At 27.9% G+C, this 7,707-nt stretch overlaps 1 non-coding gene across 1 annotated transcript; it reads right to left on the reverse strand.

Moving 5' to 3' along the window:
• Nucleotides 1–6,764: 6,764 nt before the first annotated feature.
• Nucleotides 6,765–6,837, reverse strand: Trnas-aga (transfer RNA serine (anticodon AGA)). Its single transcript has one exon. It is a non-coding gene; the product is annotated as a tRNA-Ser (tRNA).
• Nucleotides 6,838–7,707: the final 870 nt, after the last annotated feature.

Raw genomic sequence — 7,707 nt, forward strand, 5'->3', positions numbered from 1 at the left:
TGATTTTTGCTTTGTTCTCTTTTTCTTTCGCTTTGCAGTGATAATGGTGCTTGACTTTTTTACTTTTCAATTTATAATTACCTATAAATTAAAAAAAACGAGAAAGAATAGAGTTGACCTGGTTAACTCTGCGATACTTGTGCGAATTTGTTATCCTAGATACAATAACAAAAAGTCAGTTATATTCATAGCTGACTTTGAGACAGACTGTGACTTTAAGCTGCCACATTACCATATTAATTTACGCAAAATTTCAGTATTATTCAGTACTTTTTGTGTACAAAATTTCAGTAGAAGTTGTACTGCATTTACCACCAGGAGTCAAGAAATCTCAAAGATTTTTATCACATATAACAGCCGTAATAATACATTCATTTTCAGGAAATTTCTATATTATGACTACAATAATTTCTGAGATAATGCCAAATAACTTTTAGAGTTGCATGGTGCTCATCACAAGTGATCACAAGTGCTCATGAGATCTCAACAACTTTCATGAATATAGCTGCCATTTTACCGTATTTTATTTTGCAAAATTTCAGTACTGTAGGTTGAACAGTTTTTTAAATATAGCCAAAAAACTTTATTCGCTTGTGCTAAAATTCAATTCTATGGCTTGTATAATTCCTTAGATATAGCGAAATAAACTTTCAAGTTTTATGGCAGCTACCCCAACCATTACCCCGGCCTTATCTAATTTGAATAGGGTTATGGCATTTACTATAATAAATCATTTGTGAAAATTTGATGAACTTAGCTCAATTAGTTTTTCAGTTATCGTTGGGGCGGTCGGACGGACGGATAGTCAGATGGACAGACAAAGGTAGATCGACTCAAAATTCGACGCTGATCTAACACATATACTAGAGCTTACATCTCAGACCATTATTTCTTAGCGTTACAAACGGTAAGGTAAATTTATTGTACCCTTCAAACATACGTTCGTACGAGTACAATAAAAACTAAACTAATTGTAACAGAGATTTTGAATCAAAATTATTAGCACAGTTGCTTAGGAGAAAATAATTTAACGACCATCCAAGACAGAAAGTTCAGTCTGTGTTTTCAAATTTTTATAAATGCCTTTATGATGAGTGTCAAAAGAAATGCTTGGCGAATCGAATAACATTTCAAATGGCACAGAATTTTCATCCGCGAATTTTGACAGCTCATTTGTTTAAAACTTTGGCGAATTTGTCAACCATTATAAGGATATAAAGTCGAGTTGCACAGAAGAGCATGTGTGAGCAATCCAATTTCTTTCTTGTTCTCGTATTGTTTATGTAAAAAGTAGGAAGTAGGAGTATGAATGCAATATATTTTAATCTCAATAGTGGCATATTTCTACCAAAAATAAATTTAAGAAACCTGAATGGTGTGAATTTCATTAAATAAAATATTTAAATAAATCGAGTTTTAAATATTTAAACAATTTTATATTACTTTAGTAGAAAAAGTTTATTTTTTAAGATTATTAATAATATTGCCGGCATTTTTTATGCACATATGTTGTTATTATTGTTGAATTATTAAAACAAAAATAGTTTCACTAAAATGAGTCTTGATGATCTTATTTACATTAGATAAATATTTATATGAACCACACTACCTTGAGTGGTACTTCAACATTAGCTTAACAAAATTTTAAAAATAATTAAATAAGATTATACTTGTATTCCTGCAGTTTTTCCCAATCAAATTTAGCAGTTGGTATATTTATTTAATACATAAGCATGATAGAGAAATTTAACAATTATTGCCAATAATGAATTCATAATGACAAAATAATAAATACATACAACCTAACTATGTATGATAAAAATTCAACTTATTCATTTTATTATTGAGCACTAATATTAGAATCTATTTTGAACAATAAAAGTAAAAAAAGTTTTCTGTATTCACTTTGTTTTATGGGTCAAGCCATGCATCTATAAATAGTTTGCAAGCCTCTGTTAGCACAGTACATCAAAAGCACAGTATTTTTCCTGCTACAAAGTTCATTATTATTAGTTTTGTTTTTAAATCGCAAATTAGAAAAAAATCCTATGCAAGGGAATAAAGAAACAAAAACACTTTGCTTTAGTAAAATTTTATTACCAATGCAGATATAACTGTATCTGAAAATATAACCTTGTATGAAATATAACCTTGTATGAAAGACTACAAAAAAAATTTGGAATTGTGAAAATCTCTTGGTTATCAAAAGCTACTTATTCTGTGGTTTGAATTTCTTTACATAAAAAAAGAGCAAAACATTTTTTTTTGGTTTTATCTTTATTTTTCTTTGCTCTTTTGATTTGTGATTTTATTTCCTTAACTTTTTTTTTATAATTATTTTCTTTTTTATTATCAACTTTTCTTATACCCTGCACTTCGTGAAGGGTATATTAACTTTGGTATGGAGTTTATAACTACTTGAAGGAGTCATCTGCGGTATGGACATATATAATTATATATTATTGATCAGCGTAAAATTCTGCGTCGATTTACACATGTCCGTCCGCCCGTCCGCCCAATCGCACGATAACTCAAAAACGAATAATGCAATCGACACCAAACTTTCACAAGTTTTTTCTTTTGTGCCAAGGGCGAACCCTATTGTAATTGGACTAATTCGAACAACGGGTTCGGGTAGCTGCCATACAAGTCAAAGAGTTTATTTTAAATATTTATAAAACTAATGAAGCTATTAATATAAAATTTTGTATACATGTGTCCAATTATATTCTACACATCTACGCTCTGAAAATTATAATGGGATAGCTGCACCAGTTCGGGTGGCTGCCATACAACTCCAAAAGCAAATTTTTTATATTCGGACAAATAATAATAAAGTCAGATTTATGAAATTTGGCAGTCATGTATCCAATTATAAGTCAAATATATTTCTGAAGTTTTAGAGGAATTGCTTGACAGGTTCGGGTATCTGCCATACAACTCCAGAAGCTAATTTTAAATATTTGGAAAAATAATAAAGTCAGACTCATGAAACTTGGCAGTTGTGTGTCGAGTTATAGGTCAGATATATTTCTGAAGTTTTGGTTGAATTGCTTGACAGGTTCGAGTAGCTCCCATACAAGTCTAAAAGCTTATTTTAAATATTTGGAAAAATAATAAAGTCAGATTCATGAGACTTGGCAGTCGTGTGACCAATTATAGCTCAGACATATTTCTGAAGCTTTGGTGAAATTGCTTGACAGGTTCGAGTAGCTCCCATACAAGTCCAAAAGCTTATTCTAAATATTTGGAAAAATAATAAAGTCACATTCATGAAACTTGGCAGTTGTGTGTCCAATTATAGATCACATGTATTTGCGAAGTTTTGGTTGAATTGCTTGACAGCTTCGGGTACCTGCCATACAACTCCAAAGGCTAATTTTAAATATTTGGAAAAATAATAAAGTCAGATTCATGAAGCTTGGCAGTTGTGTGTCCAGTTATAGGTCAGATATATTTCTGAAGTTTTATTACAATTGCTTAACAGCTTCGGGTACTTGTCATACAACTCCAAAAGCTTATTTTAAATATTTGGAAAAATAATAAAGTCAGATTCATGAAACCTGGCAGTTGTGTGTCCAATTATAGGTCAGACATATTTCTGAAGTTTTGATGGAATTGCTTGACAGGTTCGGGTACTTGCCATACAACTCCAAAAGCTAATTTTAAATATTTGGAAAAATTATAAAGTCAGATTCATAAAACTTGGCAGTTGTGTGTCCAGTTACAGGTCAGACATATACGTGAAGTTTCTATAGAATCGTTTCACAGGTTCGAGTAATTGCTATACAATAACGAAAGGTGCAGGGTATAATTCAATCGGTTTATACCGACTGAAAAGTTTTTACTTGTTTTTAGTTTTATTTTTACATTTAAACATTAATTTTGTATATACATTTAAACATTAAATTAATGTTATAATTTTATGAATAGAAATTCAATATAGCATTAAGTAAAACGTCCCATTAGAATTCAAGGGATGTCAAAAGGAAAAACAAAAAAAAAAATAAGAATAATTTAAATAAAGGAGTATAATAGTTAAATAACATAAGTATACTCTAAAACGCAGTACTATAAAATTTGTATTTGTAATAACATCGGTCAAACAAATCTCTTCTTACCATATAATTTTAAGAGAAATTTTGAAGTAATGATTATCGAAAAATTTTTGTTTATATAAAAATGAGTTTCATTGCTAATTGATTTAGATGAAGAATAAAAGTAAACTTTGTAGGAAGAGGAGAGTTACTGCTACATTTTTGCTTGTATAGAAGTTAACAAAAACGTCGAAGAAAAATTAAATCTGAGAAAAAATCAGAGAAAAATTTCTAAAAAAGTTAGCAAAATACCGATTTAGACAACCTTCAATTTGAAGGGTTAATTTTACAGCCTGACATTTTTTTTACTATTTTTTGTGATGGGAGAAGCAATTACTGACCTTTTTTCATTTACAGATTTTATACAAACTGATTTTTATTCGGTCCTTAGTTTTTCAAAAACATTATTGTTTGCACGACTTTGAAGAGCTATATTATACATAAAGGGAGAACACAAAAATGTTAATAAAATATTCTTTGTCAGGGTTCGTATAAAAGATAGTTTTTCTTGTTCTTCCATAAAACTTTCCTATTTTAATTTTTGAAGTTGGTACTGTTTTAAAAATTAATTGAATTTTCTAAAGATTAATTGGACCTTCTGATATTGAGATATGTTCACTATTATCTTCGTTAGCAGAATGTATTGTTGCATTATTTGTATCGGCGTATTCTACATCATTTGTGTTGATATGGATTATATTAGTTAATATGGAGAAAGGGCATCTGCGACTTTTTTCTCTTTTCCAGAAAGATACTTTATGTTCTTCAACAAAAGAATCAATATTAACTATTGTATCGCAAATTGTTGAATTCGTCAAGGCTGTAATGGTCGTCGTTTTAATTTTTTTGTGTATATTGGGTTACATATTCCCGTATTTATAATGCTCATTGACGCACCCGTGTCAATGATGAATCTTAAAGGCCTAGTTTTTTATTGTACTTTTATATAGGGTAAGGATTGTTGTCCGAGGCTTGTAATGAAAATTCGATTTCTATTACTAATTCTAGAGTTAGTTGAAGGATCCACTTCCATCGGTTCATAAAATGGGGTACTGTTATTATTGTTATTATTATTATTATGATGATTATTATAACACTAATGGTAACTATTGTGTGTATAAAAACTATTACCGAATCTATTATTATGGTTAGAATTATTATTTCTATCATATTGAGAGAAGTTGTAACCTTGTCTATTATTGTTTAAATAATTAAGATTTCTGTTAGAATTGTTGGTATTTCTATTAACATTATTGTTAGTATTCCTGTTAAAGTTATTATTAGTATTTCTGTTAAAATTATTGTTAGTATTTCTATTAAAATTATTGTTAGTATTATTAGATTGTAAATAACTATTATGATTATGTCGGTTATTAGTTTTATTTTTTATTTCTGAAGGATTATAATATGCATAATTTCCTTCATGTAAAATATCTAAAGCTTCTTCAAGAGTTGAAGGGTTTCTACTAAAAATTATCGAACGCATTGGTTCGGATAATATTTTTAAAAATTTCTAACGCAGTTTTAATATTTGCGTCAACATTAAAACTAGAATTAGGTTCTTCTTTTACTTTATTATTAAGCCTTCTTAAAATGTTTTTGATATTATTGTACAATTCTACACTATTCAACCTAAACGTTACGTCCCATAGTTCATTATAAATTTGGAGTGAATTTTTCTTTTCTCCAAAATTTTTTATTAAAACTTCGCGTATTTCAGACCAAGTCTTGGCATTGTTATTTATTTCTATTATCTATATATATATATTTTTATTTCTATTATTATCTATACTATATATATTTATTTCTATTATTAGTTAATTTATTTTTAATTCTGCTAAAAAAAATATTTTAACTACTTATATCATATTTAATTATTGCTGGTGTAATTAATTCTGCTAGTTCTATAAAATTGTTTAAATCATTACCTTTCCCATCGAATTCCGGTAACCGTTCGATGTACTTTAAGGGATCTATCTGCAATGTGGTTGTTTGTTCTTGTTCAACAGACATTTCGGCAGCTTCCTCTTCTTCTTCAATTTTCCAGTAAAATCTGTCTATTTTCTTTTTTGCTCTCCTGATGGCACTTTCTCTTTTGAACATTTACGTTTTCTTTATTTTTTTTTATTAATGCTTTTTTTTTATTAATTTTTTTTTGTCTTACAAGTTCTTATTATTCAATCAAATTATTTATTCAAATTTTTATTTTTATTGTTAAATTTTAAATAGATAAAGTTTTATAGTATTATTAACGAGTTCGTAGGTGTAACTTTTGGTGAATGCCTTTCTTTAATGCGTCATTAAAAATTTTAAAATTTAAGTGTAAAACAATTTTCACAATTTTAATTGAACTAATTTTTTATTATTACACTTTTAGAGTTTTTATTTTTCTAAACAAATTTATTTAACATATTATTTATTTAACCTATTTTTATTTATTACACTCGTGTAATGTTTTTACAAAATTGTCAATTTAAAGTTTTATTGTTATTACACTTGACGCATCATACCGACTGCGCCAATTTTATGTTTTATTGTTTTGATACGAAATTAAAAGACGTTTTTTTATTTTAACTTAATGGAAATTTCTTCATGCAACTGCAGAACAGATGGATGACGTAATCAAAGGAACGAGTTAAAGGCAGACAAATTCATTAAAAAATTTTTCTCCTCTAACTGGAGTCGAACCAGTGACCTACCGCTTTCTAGGCGGACGCTCTACCAACTGAGCTACAGAGGCATGAAGAAATTGCCGACGAAATGTTCGCTACATTGCTTTATACTGTAATTTACATGATTACTAAGTATTTGTTTTGTTTACATTGATTGCTACATACAATCTACTATTGAAACACACAATAACAAGAACATATATATTTATAGGATTGTGCCTATTCCACTAATTATATTATGAATTTTACTAATACAACATCATAGTTCTGAAATTAATAAGTATGTGCTTATTACACTAATAATTAAACTTAATGAAAATTTCTTTATGCAACTGCAGAACGTTTTTTTATTTTTATTTATTCTAAATTTTATTTTGATTTATTAAAACAGTTTTACGATCTTTTTAATTTCTCAAAATTCAATTATTCACAAGTTACACTTTGAAAAAAAACAAGATTTATTTTTTTAAAACAATGATCTTTTAATTTTTAATATCATAATTAATAATTTCATGATTAATAATATTGATTCTTACTTAAACTTATTTCTAAAACGACAAACGTTTTACAACAATAAATATCACGTTTACCATTGACCTACTTATAATTACGAAATTTTAATTTAGTTTTGTTGTTTTCAAATTTACTTACTAACTTAATGCGTTCTAATGTTTCAAGCAAAAAACAAAGTTCATTCGTCTTTTTGCTTGAAACATGAAGCTTTTAAAAAACAAAAAAAAGATGTTGCATTGCAATGCTAATAAAAAATTTTAATAATAAAAAAAATAAAAAATAATAACTTTAAATGAAAAGGTAGTTACGAAATAATTATTAGAAAGGTGAATTAAGTGCAACTTAGTTGGATTGGCGCGTGCGTTGTGTTGTTAACAAAACAATATGTATACAGTTTTTTCATGTTAAAAAAAAACAAAAAAAAA

The sequence above is a fragment of the Condylostylus longicornis genome, unplaced genomic scaffold (genome assembly GCF_029603195.1).
Source record: "Condylostylus longicornis isolate FDR11 unplaced genomic scaffold, ASM2960319v2 ptg000127l, whole genome shotgun sequence".
Lineage (NCBI taxonomy): Eukaryota > Metazoa > Arthropoda > Insecta > Diptera > Dolichopodidae > Condylostylus > Condylostylus longicornis.